The 13,765-nt window shown below is 36.0% G+C and overlaps 1 protein-coding gene across 10 annotated transcripts in view; it reads left to right on the forward strand.

Moving 5' to 3' along the window:
* CD36 (CD36 molecule (CD36 blood group)) overlaps positions 1 to 13,765 on the forward strand; it is a 78,560-nt gene that overhangs the window by 29,560 nt on the left and 35,235 nt on the right. Inside the window, exon 1 of one of the 10 annotated variants that reach the window (XM_078060077.1) lies at positions 4,856 to 4,876. The exons of 6 other annotated variants lie outside the window; for them this stretch is intronic. The gene's annotated coding sequence lies outside the window, so the exon portion shown is untranslated. Of the gene's footprint in view, positions 1 to 4,855; positions 4,877 to 9,475; positions 9,499 to 11,040; positions 11,285 to 13,765 lie in introns of those variants that run through there. 3 more of the 10 variants (XM_078060081.1, XM_078060082.1, XM_078060075.1) reach the window with 3 other exon arrangements.

Here is a 13,765-nt window from a genome sequence, read left to right on the forward strand (position 1 = left end):
TTTCTTATTTTTTAAAGGCCTCCTGGTTAGGTCATGTTTCTTGACCACATTTAATGAGCCAGGACTTTGGTTAGATATTTTAGTTGTTTAAAATGTATGTGATCTAAGGTGCACATTTTACATAGAGTCTCAAGGTATCAGTTTGGGTGCTTTCAGCTCAAACTAGCTGAATCAATACAGGGATTTTTGGTGGTCCACATAATTGAAAACTCCAGCAGTACTCTTGAGGCATAGTTGGATCAAACTTGCTGGTTCTTTCTCCTTAACTTTCTCTGTTCTTCCCTTTATTTGGGTGTTGGCTTTGACTTAGATTGACTTTCCTTGAGGTTTTAAGAAGTCCTCCAACAGCATGAGTATGTGTTTCCCTATTCTTCTACATCGAGGATGGGGAGGGGGGAGAGAGAATAATAGAAAGAGTGATTCCCACCAATGTTGAGCAATGTTGGCCAATGTCTTCGTGAGTCCTGAGGGAAAATGTATGTTCTGGTAACACTCCCTATTTAATTAAAGGAAAATATTAAATGGAACATTCGTATTTTTAGAGGCAATGCCTCTAGAACCAAAACCTTTATAAATCAAAATCTGGAGGCAGTTTTTTGAATCTTTCCTGCTGAACTCAATATGTAAAGGCATTTCTAAAAGCTGAGTCAGCCACTCGTGGCTTACAGGGCACAAGCTACCCACCCTACATGGGAGGCACTGAGGATCTGAGGGTGTGAAGTTCCTGAACAAATGTTACTGTCTTTCTTTCCTCTGGGAAATTATCAAGCATAGTGAAATATCCCTTGCAGATCATGATTTAGTCAATTATAATGGCTGAATTTAGTCAGATTTATTCATTATGTTTCATCTTTAAAAATCAAAGCCAGGGGCGCCTGGGTGGCTCAGTTGGTTAAGCGACTGCCTTCAGCTCAGGTCGTGATCCTGGAGTCCCGGGATCGAGTCCCACATCGGGCTCCCTGCTCAGCAGGGGGTCTGCTTCTCCCTCTGACCCTCTTCCCTCTCGTGCTCTCTGTCTCTCATTCTCTCTCAAATAAATAAATAAAAAATCTTTAAAAAAAAAAAAAAAAATCAAAGCCAGTTTCCCAGGACATGTCTTGACACTTATGTATTGGACTTAAAACAAACAAACAAAACAGACATTATCTATTCTCAGTTTTAATTTCATTTGCCTAGGATCGGATGAAGATCGAAAGAGTGGCCTATACGATGGTAGAATATTCTAGAAAGAAAAGTTTTCCAAGTGATAAATTTGCACCAGAGGACTTAAAATCACATGGTATTTTTTCCCTCACCTAGCTGACATGGCACTTAAGCCAGAGAAAGTTTAGTAAATAGCACAAATGTAATTTAATCTTCATTTTCTTGAGTTTCATAGTTTGAAGAATTTAAATATTTTCTACTGCACAGGATGGTAAATATGAGGTTAAAAGAATGACAAAATAAGGCAAAGTTTTGACTAGAATATTTTCTGGTAGTATTTGGTATATTGAATTCCCATTGGAGGCTGGTGCCTTTCAAAACAGAAATATCTGTTAAGTGGATAATGTGAGTCTGTTTGTAAAAGGAGTGAAGGGTCAAATGAATTCATGATTTCCACTGATTTAGGGATAGCTGTGCTTTTGTAAATGCAACTGCACTAAGTAATTTGGATGGAACTCCACAAATTTACACATCCAAAATCATGGACCCTTTTGAGAGAATACTAGAAAGAAAAAAAGGATATGTCAAATAGTCACATAGAAATCAACCAGGACAGATACACGTAGGGTAACCGAGGAAGAAGAAAAGGAAAAATTAAAACAGAGAAGCTCGTGAAAGAGAGAAGTCAATGCTGAGGCTTATTATAAAAACAGTATTTGGGGACATGCCTCTTTATAACATAGGAATTATTTTCATGGTTTTTAATTTTGAATTGAGCTAACTCATGAAATGGTATGGTTTCCGTGCTTTTATGGACTTACTTCAGCTCCGATTTTACTCACGGTAGCCGCCTTTTTTCCAACCTACCATGATGACCCAGTTTTCCCTGAGGGGTTGTAGGAAATGAGAGGAAAAACAGGCCTAGCAACATTCTTGGATCATATCCAGAAAATGGTTTTTAGCCCTTGGAATACATGGAGGATGCCGTTCCGAGCCTTGTATCTGTGGCTTGGGAAAACAATAATAAGCTCAGCATTCACTCTGAACCGGAAAGCACTGTGCTGTTAACAGAAGGAGCGTCACAGAATAAAATGAAAAGCCCTCAGATAACATAAGCACTCCAGTTCACATTTGTGTCCTTACCCATGAACTGGAGGCATTGTGGAGGAGGATAGTTTGCTTGCCTACATACCACAGCTGAGAGAACTCGGGCCCCAGTAACCAAGAAAACAGTTGGGTCCCAGCAGTCACTGAGGAGAGAAGAGGTCATGAAGCAGAACAAAACTAGCAGGACTAGCAGAGTCATGCAAGGGTGACATTCCGCAGCAATTCATATTGTTCAAGCTGCTGTTGTTTACATGAATCATACCCTCAGAACAAAAGAGAAGAGTGACCTTCAGGAATCTGAAAGGGATGGCCACAAGAAACATGTTTTGAGTCCTTGGTGGCTTGTTGGAGAGCTATGAGGATGACAGAGACTTGCACAGAGACAGGGTTGATGCTGCCTAAACTCACTTAAACCTCCCTAGTACGGTTACCACAAGGTGATTTCCTTTATAAGTTTTACTCTCAAAGCCCCAAAATGCAACGCAAGCTTTAATGCTGCTACTAAAGTGTCACAGCCAAAATGAAGTTTAATAGGCAAGTCAGACTTCTTTATGATTCAGAATTGAAGTGTGGAGATTACAAAGGGAAGGTTTTACTCTACCTCTACCTCTGCTTGCATGAAAGAAGCAGCCAACCAGCAATCACAGAGACACATGTAGGCCGGTTTCAGGGTTTGGATATTTTAGAATTATTCTGAATTCATCTATCTGTCTAATGCATCACAGAGTGGTAGTGTACCCCTTTTTATTCTGTCTGGATTCTGATGTTTATGGTATCTGGGCTATGCCCATTGGAATATGTAAAGGACATGAGCTAAATGATTCATAACCTTTCCAGGTCAATATTTGCTTCTGGAAGTTTTATCAGATAGATTTATATAAACAGTCTATGTATGCATGTGTATATATTCAATGTTTTTGTTGTTATTTTTCTTACAAAGTATTGTACGAGGCTTTATTCAAACTGAAAAATACGTCTAGAATAAAATGTGCCCACCTTGAATCCTATGGAGTCTTGGAAATCTTAAGAATATATTTCAAGTTCTTCCAAGGAGTTTATTTGATAAGTAGCACTCTCAACCAAACTTGTTGGTTTCTTTGAAGACAGAAAACTCAGGCTTGTCCAAGAGCAAACCCTTCCCTTTAGCCCACTAAGAACCAAGCTGGAGGATGAAGATGATTTGATTTCACTCTAGGGCCGACAGACTGTTCTTTATACTCCCTTAAATCTTCCAGCAGCAGCTGCCATGTCACTCAAATGCAGGGCTTGTGCCAAGTGATTCTTTGTAGTGTCAAACTTTTCCACTTCAAACAAACAAACAGAAAGGCATCAAGAATCTATTTTTTCCTGTGTGGTGATTTTTTAAGATAAATTATTGTTGTATAATGTGTATCTTAGAGACTTTTTTTCATCTTTGAAAAGAAATCTAATTAGGTATGCTCCTATGTCCCTGGAAAACTGCACATGTGTGTGCATGTGCATGTGTGTACATTGACCTCTTACAGGAATCTGATGTCCAGGTGTCGTGTATCTTTAAACTTAAGGTAACAGGTTGTCCGGTGAGATGGATGTCCATATAATTAAGGTGGTTAGTATGTCTCTTAAATGGAACAAAATCACTTTGATTCTCATTATCCAGCTGGTTTCTCTGTGTAAATTTTTTTGTTGTTGTACATTTGCCACACTCTTCAATTTTTTAACTGGTGCTTAAACAGTAAAAAACCTGATATTTTAGCATTTTAAAGCACATCATTTTGACCAAGCCATGAGCTAACGCGAATGTAAACTGATTTCTCTAACCCTTCTTAAAATTATTTTATTTCATTTTTAAGACCCCACTTCAGGGGCTATCTGTAGTCAGATTACATTTCTTAAGAATAAAATGTGTTCGGGGCGCCTGGGTGGCTCAGTTGGTTAAGCGACTGCCTTCGGCTCAGGTCATGATCCTGGAGTCCCTGGATCGAGTCCCGCATCGGGCTCCCTGCTCGGCAGGGAGTCTACTTCTCCCTCTGACCCTCCCCCCTCTCATGTGCTCTCTCTCATTCTCTCTCTCAAATAAATAAATAAAAATCTTTAAAAAAAAAAAAAAAAAGAATAAAATGTGTTGCACCCTCAATTCAGTCATTTTTTAATATTTCTGTCCTCTGAAATTTCAAATTAGTTGGTTGTATATATTTTTTCCCAACCTTTTCTAATTTGGCATTTGTTAACTAAATGCTTGTTTTCCTTATTGATTATTGTGCTTTTTTCCCTACTATTTCACCATGCCATGTTTTCAGACCTAGTTATCCTTTTACCTGACTATTTCTGTTTCTCCCCCCTAATAATTTTCCATTTAGTGTATGAGCACAAATTATTCTGACAACTATGTTGATCATATCTCTTCCTTGTGTTTCCTAGTATCATTTACATGTTGACTTATTTTCTTCCCCCTTACAGAGTTGAGTCAGCTTTGCAAACTGTTGAAGTAAAGATTAGTTAGGTCTGTCAACACTTTTAGATGGCGTGTGAAATTTACATATTGATTTGGCCCTGCCCACATGAGCACTAGCCACATACGCAGAGGTGCTCTCTCTTTAATCTCTTTTACACACAGCTCCTATGATGGCTTCTATTAAACATGTGGGTAAGTTAATTTTCTAATTGTAATGCAGTATCTTTGCTTTTATCCTGCATTTCAATTCATTAGATTACATGGTTTAAATCTAAACTTTAATTACCCTGATATTCTGCCTTTTACCTTTGATGATGTCCTTGAAATTCTCTTTTTAAGGCCATCTTACAAGCCTCTGTTTTAATCTCTCCAGCTTTTGCTGGCATTACATTATACTGTTGTGTCTTAATTATGTACATCTATATTTATTTCTTTTTATTCCTTCATGTGAAGTCCTTCCTCACCATAGAAAGCAGGTAAAACATGCCATTGGTTTAATGCTTTCACAAATAAGCAAGGTAGCAATTGAAAATAATAGGTGTATGTTTATACACACACACACAATTATGTGTGTATATACATGTGCATAAATATGTATGCGTATGTATGTGTGTATGTAAATCTCTATGGTTAGTTATCCCCAAAGATTAAAGTGATAAAACACATTTTACTTACGGTTTGACACTGCTAACTAATGTTCTGAGGAAGTTTACAGGCCTTTAGAAAGATTTTATTGAATTTCAAAATAATTCTTTTTTTTTTTTTTTTTTTTTTAAGATTTTATTTATTTATTTGAGAGAGAGAGAATGAGACAGAGAGAGCACATGAGAGGGGGGAGGGTCAGAGGGAGAAGCAGACTCCCTGCCGAGCAGGGAGCCCGATGCGGGACTCGATCCAGGGACTCCAGGATCATGACCTGAGCCGAAGGCAGTCGCTTAACCAACTGAGCCACCCAGGCGCCCTGAATTTCAAAATAATTCTATTAGTTACCACTTACAGACTATGTTCACGGCTCATTCTCCCTTGTGGTTAAAAATCATTTTCTTCTCAATGTAACATCAGGTTATTTAAAATTGTTATTCAATTTGTACAAATGTGTCAAAGAATATGCAAAATTACGTATTGATCAAGAACTTATCTTCTTTTTTTTCTTTCAGAAAAGAGTATAGGCTCTTCATTCAGTCTCTCTGGGTTTTAACCCTTGCTTTGGCACATACTAGCTTTGTGACCTCAGTTGTCTAAAGAGCCCAGGGAGGTGGTATGACAGGTCGATGAGATAACACAGGTAGAAGACTTAGTTGGACAAGACTCCAGTGTGTGTGAGCTCCCTCATTATGTCATCATCATAATTTATAGGTCTTTGCGTACCCATACAATCTACAATTGCCATGTCTGTTATACTAAGATTCTTCATTTCCTGAACTGTAAAAAAAAAAAAAAAAAAAATCACTTAAAAAAATTCCATCTCCTAATAGAAGCTGCATACAGATTTGCATTAGGTTTAAACCTAATATCTGATTTGATCTTTCAGCCTGAGGGTGTAGGTGTAGTCTGTATGATTATCCTCTTTGGCGAGAAAGGAAATCAGAAGTACAATGACTATGTGTTACTGAGTCCACAAATCTTGTTGTTAATAAGCAGTGATCAGAACTCAGGCCATGTGACCCCTCTTTTAGAGTCCCTACAATGCATCTATCATCTGTTTCTCAAATATGTTGCAATATTTGTTACTCAACTGACTTTACTCTTCCTCTTTTACTTCATAAGTGTTAAATTCCATGAATCAGCTTATCTGAAAATACTGTTACCAAGGATTTTATCTAAACCATACAAAACTAAAAGAAGGTTTATTATTTTTAATATTTTTGAAATGAAGAGAGTCTTTCAAAGTGTGACACAATATTTAAAAGGAAATTACTGTGAAAGTTAATGACATAAAAATTTTAAATTTTAGTATAAAATTATAAAAAAAATAAAGTTTAAAATTGTCAAATTTTTTTTTATAATTGTCAAATGTCAGAAGACTGGCCTGTTCCTTACTAATTAACAAGGAAAGGACAAACAAAGTCATAGGAAAAAAAAGATGAACGAGAATATAATCACAAATATTTTAAAGATTTATTTATTGTAGAGACAGTGTGTGCACCAGCATGGGGAGGGACAGAGAGAGAGAGAGAATCCCAACCAGACTCTCCACTGAGAGTGGAAACCACACAGGCTCAGTCTCAGGACCCTGAGAGATCAGGACCTGAGCTGAAACCAAGAGTCAAAAAACACTCAACCGACAGAGCCACCCAGGCACCCCTCACAAATATTTTAAAATAGAAATGGCTAATATACTTAAGAAAATAGGTTAAATACATTCATTTGAGTATTTACCAATATAAAAGTACTTGTTGGGGGTGCCTAGGTGGCTCAGTCGTTAAGCGTCTGCCTTTGGCTCAGGTCATGATCCCAGGGTCCTGGGATGGAGCCCCACGTTGGGCTCCCTGCTCAGCGGGAAGCCTGCTTCTCCCTCTCCCACTCCCCCTGCTTGTGTTCCCTCTCTCGCTGTGTCTCTCTCTGTCAAATAAATAAATAAAATCTTAAAAAAAAAGAAAATCTTAAAAACAATAAAAATAAAAAAGTACTTGTTAAAAACTCAAAATTCAGTGTAAACCAGTATGAGTGTGTATGCAGACAGGTAGTCTCACACATTGTGGTGTAAAAATATGAACAGAAATTTGGTAAAACTCTACCCCCCCCAAAAAAAAATGTACACACTTTTGACCTAGAAATTTCACTCACTGCTGTTTACTGGTGTCCTAGATCAGGAAAACAAAACTATATATACATGCAATGATATTGTAATAGTATTGTATGGTGACAGATGACAGCTACACTTAGGAGCATAGCATAACATACAGAGATGTTGAATCACCATATTGTACACCTGAAACTAACATTGTGCGTCAACTATACTCAAAAAATTTTTAAACTGTATATGAATGCTTAGCATTTTTTGGTAAGATTAAAGAACTGCAAATAAAGTATCCATTAAATAAGCGATCAGTTATTTAAAAGACAATACATCCTTTACTATGGAATATTTTTCAATAATGGAAAAAGAGAGCATTAACTCTATCCAAAATATGATCATGTCTCCAAGGCACATAATTTGAGAAGAGTCAGGTTGCAGAAAGTATGATCTGGTATATGTATTATTCCATATACATATGTATGTAAATTTAAAATTCATAAAGCTCTAGGCGGTTGCGGAGAACATACCTGAACTGGGGGTTGAAAGAAACTTCTCATTTTACACCTTTTTATAATTTTCAAAATTTCTTATTTGTCCATATTACTTTAATAAATTCCCTAAAATAAACATTTGCTTAATAGCCATTGATCACCATAGCAAGTATTGATTAAACACTATATGTCAGGATCTGTGCTAAATCCTTTATATTATCACTGTCCATTTTTACAACAATTCTGAGAAGGCAATATTTCCACCGTAACCAAGAGAGGTGAAGTAGTTAGCAACAAGTCACACACTTCAGGAAGTGATGAACTCCAAATTCAAACTCTGGTCCATTGACTTTCAAAACAGATGCTCTTCATCCCAATCAAACCATTGAATATTCGTGGTATGAACAGACAGCCTAGTAACTTCTGATTTCTGGTCATCCTTACTCTTTTTTTTTTTTTTTTTTTTAAGAGGGAGGGAGGGAGTGGGGAGAGAGAATCTTAAGCAGGCTCCATACCCAGTGTGGAGCCTGATGTGGGGCTCGAACTCATGACCCTGAGATCATGACCTGAGCCCAAATCAATAGTCGGAAACAACCTACTGAGCCCCCCAGGGGCCCCCATTCTGACTCCTTTTAAAATATTATTACGGTTATGACAATTATTGTGTGTGTCCATTTATTTAATTGGTTACCAGCTTTGAGTCTGGTCTTTACTCTGGGGATTCAGCAGTGAACTAACCAGACAAATGTCCCCCTCCTGATGGAGCCAGTATTCTAGCAGATGCAAAAACAGAACAAAAAATACAAGCCAAATCTATGGGGGATGGTGCTATGTAACCATAAGAAAATAGAGGGGAGAAAAGGGACAGGGGCCCAATGGAAGGGGTTTGAGTTTGAGTGCTAGTAATCAAGCCCCTGTAAAGTGTTGCAAACAACTCCCTCACTTAGTTCTTATTACTATCCGCTTACTTAGTTTTGTCCATTTTTTGATTAAAAAGAGTAAGAGTAAGTGGTCCTTTAACTGCTAACCCCCACTCGGTACAACCTGTGCCCAGGAGCACCAGGATTCACTTGGCTGTCGGATTCCAAACCCTGTGTGGTCACAAGAAAAGAGTTCCCAAAGAACTGTGCCTAAGCGGACTTTATTATGTTGAAAGTTTTATCCTTCATCATACTAGATCTATCTAGTGTTCTAGTGGATGTACATAAGGTGTACATAAGGTGTATCTCGTGTAAGATATATCCCTTCAAAATACTGTGGGTACATATTCTTTTCCCAAAATGAAAATCTCAACAATGTTTACTCAGAAATGGGTACAGTGTTTTTCTACCTTATTGTTCCAGGTAACGATTTTGCTCAAAATCTAGATGTATGGTTACAGATTTTACTTAGCTGTGCTCTTTCTGGGTCTTAGCACACAAGACTCAGAAAGCTACTCAGGAACTGCTGTCTATGGGATTGAACACAGCTGCTTCTGGGAATGTAAATTTGATTCTTTGGACTGCTTGGGAGTGTGTGACATTTCCCTCTCCAGAGACAGTCAGAGGGTTTGGATGACATTGGGCTACTGATGAGTGATCCAAGTAAGTTCAGTGTCAAAGCATCTATTTTGCTTGTATTTTTTTTCTGAAGGATCTTTCTCTAATGGTGTTCACGTTTTCATTGTTATTTAACTATCCTTTCCATATGTTTAAAATGTGCTCTTTAAAACAGGAACTATCTGAACTCCTGTGTGAGCTATTTCTGAATTGTCATGTTGGGGGCGGGGAAAATGTGTGAGAATTCAAGTTGAGAAGAAAATATATCAAAGCAGTTTAAATCCAATAAAATAGATACTCTTAAGATAGTTATTGAAATAGCCCTTTTATTACCTTTTTACTAATACAACAAAGATTAAAGTTCACAGTTTAAAGGACTCTTCTTTTTAAGTTACCTGAAATCTCTAAGTTCTTCTGTTGAAACGAAAAGCATGAATCACAAGGGGACCGTACAAGTTCATTTCTACTTTATCCTACCGGCGTGGTCTAAATTTTGGAAAGAAAAAAGCCCAATAGGCCTAAAGTACTAATACCTAAGCATTCATCTTTAAATAAATGTGTCAGTGAAAATACCTGGGGAAAAGAAGGCAATGCTTGAGGGAAAAAAGAGCACTTGGGATTCTTGTCCAGTTGTACCACAGTGCTAACAAATAAAAGATACACCACATACTCAGAAGGGAGAGCACAGGCAAGCCAATGAGAAGGACTGCTTTAAATATGATCTAACGAACTAAATATACTTCTGCCTGTTATTGTCACCTAGCTTTATTTCAAGGTTGACTTGGAAGCATGTATTCAGCTGGCCTGTCTGATAGATGACAGTTTAACTTTGTAAAGATGTTGATCTTCCTCACATGATTTTGGGAATTTCTTTGTAAGAAGGGATTCTTAATATTGACGGTCTTTCCCCCACAAGACCTTTAGTTTTCGTTAGATTTTAAATATTGCCTTTCCTTTAAAGTACCTTACGTATATACCTTTTTACACTAAAGGTTATCTTAAATGTAATTCTATTTAAATGTTATTGAATAGTTGTATTTTGGCTGAAGAAACTTAAGGGAAATTTAATTTTTTGTTTTCACATGGATATATTGCCGTGCTCGTGAAACTTGGGGAAAACTAACAGAAAATGATAAACGGTGAAGAATTTCTAGTTAGAACAATATGCGATTCCTTTTTTAAAGTCAGTTTATCATCCATGCTGATTGAGTGTCTCCAGTTGTTTTCAAAATCCTTAGTCTTTATGCACTTTAGATTAATGCTGTATAGAGAAGTGCATTCTATTTCAACCTCATGGAGTTTTGCAAGCTAAATCATGACAAGGAAGTAAGATTGCTAATTCGTCCTAATTTACACTTTCCACCCCCGGACCCAATTCATCATCTGGAATAATAATGATTGTGCAGGAAAATAGGACATATTAGAGGCAGATCAGCAGGTCAGTGCCTTTTGTTTCTCTGGCCTCTGACTTACTTGGATGGGAAAATGGCCAAAAAAAAAAAAAAAAAAAAGTCTGCTGAGTATCTGAGATATAGGTAATGGGTCCTCACCAGACTATAAAAATAGACCCGTAAGAGCCATACCAGTAGTGTGATGTGGGTGGGTTTCTTTTTTTTTTTTTTTTTTTTTTTCCTAACTCCTCTGGCAACAAACCACTCATTGGGATTTGATATCGTACTTTTTTTTTTAAAGCATATTTAAAATCACACACTTTATGTAATGAGGATTTTAGTGTAGGGTTTTTCTGCAGAATACCATTTGGTCCTACCAAGAACTGTCTGTTCAAATGTTTGAGCCTTTGATTGAAAGATCTTGCTTAGCCTTTTTAAAGGTAAGTCATATGATTTGTTTTTAACAAAAAAGATTTCTATCTCCTAAGTGATAGGAGATGACTCTACTCTATAAACACTCTTAAGGAGTTGTAGAACAATAACAGTAAAAAGCTGTAACTTTTTTCAAAGACATTAGACTTTATTTAAAAATTAGGTTTGTGTTGTTTTCCAAGTTACCAGTCTTTCTACATTTTATGTTTAAAGAATATTAAAACCTTGTCCAATGGTCAATGGCATTTTATTTTTTGATGTTTAAAGTCTTCTGTAAACATTTATTAATATTTAAAATGATTTATGATCCAATTTGATTATTGTGAAACTTTCATTTTACACTTAGGCTATTTATACCTGACTTTTAATTTAATTTAGGAATAAAAATCATCATAAGATTAATATAATGCATTAATTGTTATAAATGACTTACCACTCTTATGTCAATGTACTTTCTAGTTTGCAATTACCTTCTTATTACCTGACAGAGTCATTAGTGTGTTTAATTTTCTATCTATCTATTATATTCTATCTATTATTGCTATCGATTAATTTTTGGTGAACTTTGTCACTATGGTTAAATGCAATGTGTATTTTGGATATGTTCTTGTTAAGCATTTTTTTTCTTAATGAACAAAGATACTATAATTGCTACTTGGAACAGTAAATTATATTCTAAACAATGATTCTAAATTTAATTAGTGTAAATTATGTAAAATTTGGTAGGTAGGAGAATAAAAATAAATCAAAATTAATATTTTTGGCTCTGTAGGAAGCTTATTACAAATATCAGTAAATTATTTACTTGAATGATGACACCAAGTTTGAATAAAGGATAAATCATTCTGGGAAAATTTAAAGTTTCAGTTTAATTACAGTAAGTTAATTCATACTGGAAATGGCATAAATTCTCTGGAGTGAATCTCACACAGTTTGGGAATTATCAAGAAACATAGTGAAAGACATATTTAAAATGTTTGCAGGCAATTTTCAGTCCTCTCCTATGCGGTTTTGAATTAGTAATGTCTTTTGAATCTAAAAGAAGCATTGCTTCCAATATTGGTTCAGAAAATAATCAAAATGAAATTTTAAAAAGGTTTTGTTATATAGAATCCAGTGGCCCATTGGATTTTATGAGAGAAAAATATGTAGTAGAAAATCTTTATTTACCAGAATCATTAAACCAGAACAATGAATCCAATCCACCATCATCAGATAATAGGTTAGCCTGGGAGGAACATCATCCTTACAATTGGACAGTACTTGCACAGGATGTACTAAAAAGTTTGGAATTTATAGTTGCCTCCCTTATTTTTTATGAGAATGTTTGGCGCTGTTTACTCAAGCACATTTGAATCTTGTGGATTTTTTGTTTCCGAAGGAACAGATTCTGTAATTGTCTTTTGATATAATCACAAGGTGTTTTAGTTCACTGGCCCAAGTTATGGCTAAAAGCTTTAAGGAGCATCTCCTAAGCTAGCAGCTACCTGTCCATTTGTGATACTCTAAGTTCCTATAGATAAAAAAAAGAAAACATCATTTCATCAGATTTTATTGTCATTCTCAGTGTTTTGCAAATAATCATTGCTATCTATGTACACTATATACATTTATTAGATTAAAAAATTGGCCAATATGAAATAACATTTTACTGTTTAATTGTATGGTTGTTCAAAATAATATTTCATGATAACATGTCAAAATAACATTTTCTATGATAGGAATTTTTATACATAATCTCATTTACTTTTGACATTTACAACCTTATTTGATTAGTGATACAGCCATTTTAGAGAAAATTTAGCCACAAAGAAACTATCCTATTAAGACCCAGATTAAATCTAAATCACTTGACTTCAAAGTCCAGAATCTGAACCATTGCAAACCACATGGCATCTTACTGTTTATAATATAATTTGAGGTGGGAAAAAAATAGAATTCCTGTGTGAGATTCAAAGATCAAGAAAAGCTGTAGACAGTCCTATTTAAACTGCTATGACTCTAAGAGAATCATTTCAAACCTATAGTAATTCCAGTAATCAAATACTCCAAAAGATAAGCTTGTTTCTAGAAAGATCCTTAGTATAGCATATGAAGTCCAATATACTTTTTTAATTTAAGTTTACTACCAAGTTTTAAATTGTAATATTTGAAAAGTATAATTTAGTGATATGTATTATTGTTTCATATTATAGATGTTTGTAATTTTTTTCTATTGTATATTTTTACCTCCACATATTTTTTTTAAGATTGATTGATTGATTTTTAGAGGGGCTGGGGAAGGGCAGAAGGGGAGGGACAGAGAGAAGCCCAAGCAGACTCCCTGCTGAGTGTGGAGCCCGGTGCGGGGCTTGATCCCCAGGACCCTGAGATTGTGACCTGAGCTGAAACCAAAAGTCAGACATTTAACTGACTGAGCCATCCAGGTGCCCCTACCCCCACATATTCTAATAGAATAGAAATGCACATATCAAAAGGACTGTGGTAAC

The sequence above is a fragment of the Halichoerus grypus genome, chromosome 12 (genome assembly GCF_964656455.1).
Source record: "Halichoerus grypus chromosome 12, mHalGry1.hap1.1, whole genome shotgun sequence".
NCBI classification, from domain to species: domain Eukaryota; kingdom Metazoa; phylum Chordata; class Mammalia; order Carnivora; family Phocidae; genus Halichoerus; species Halichoerus grypus.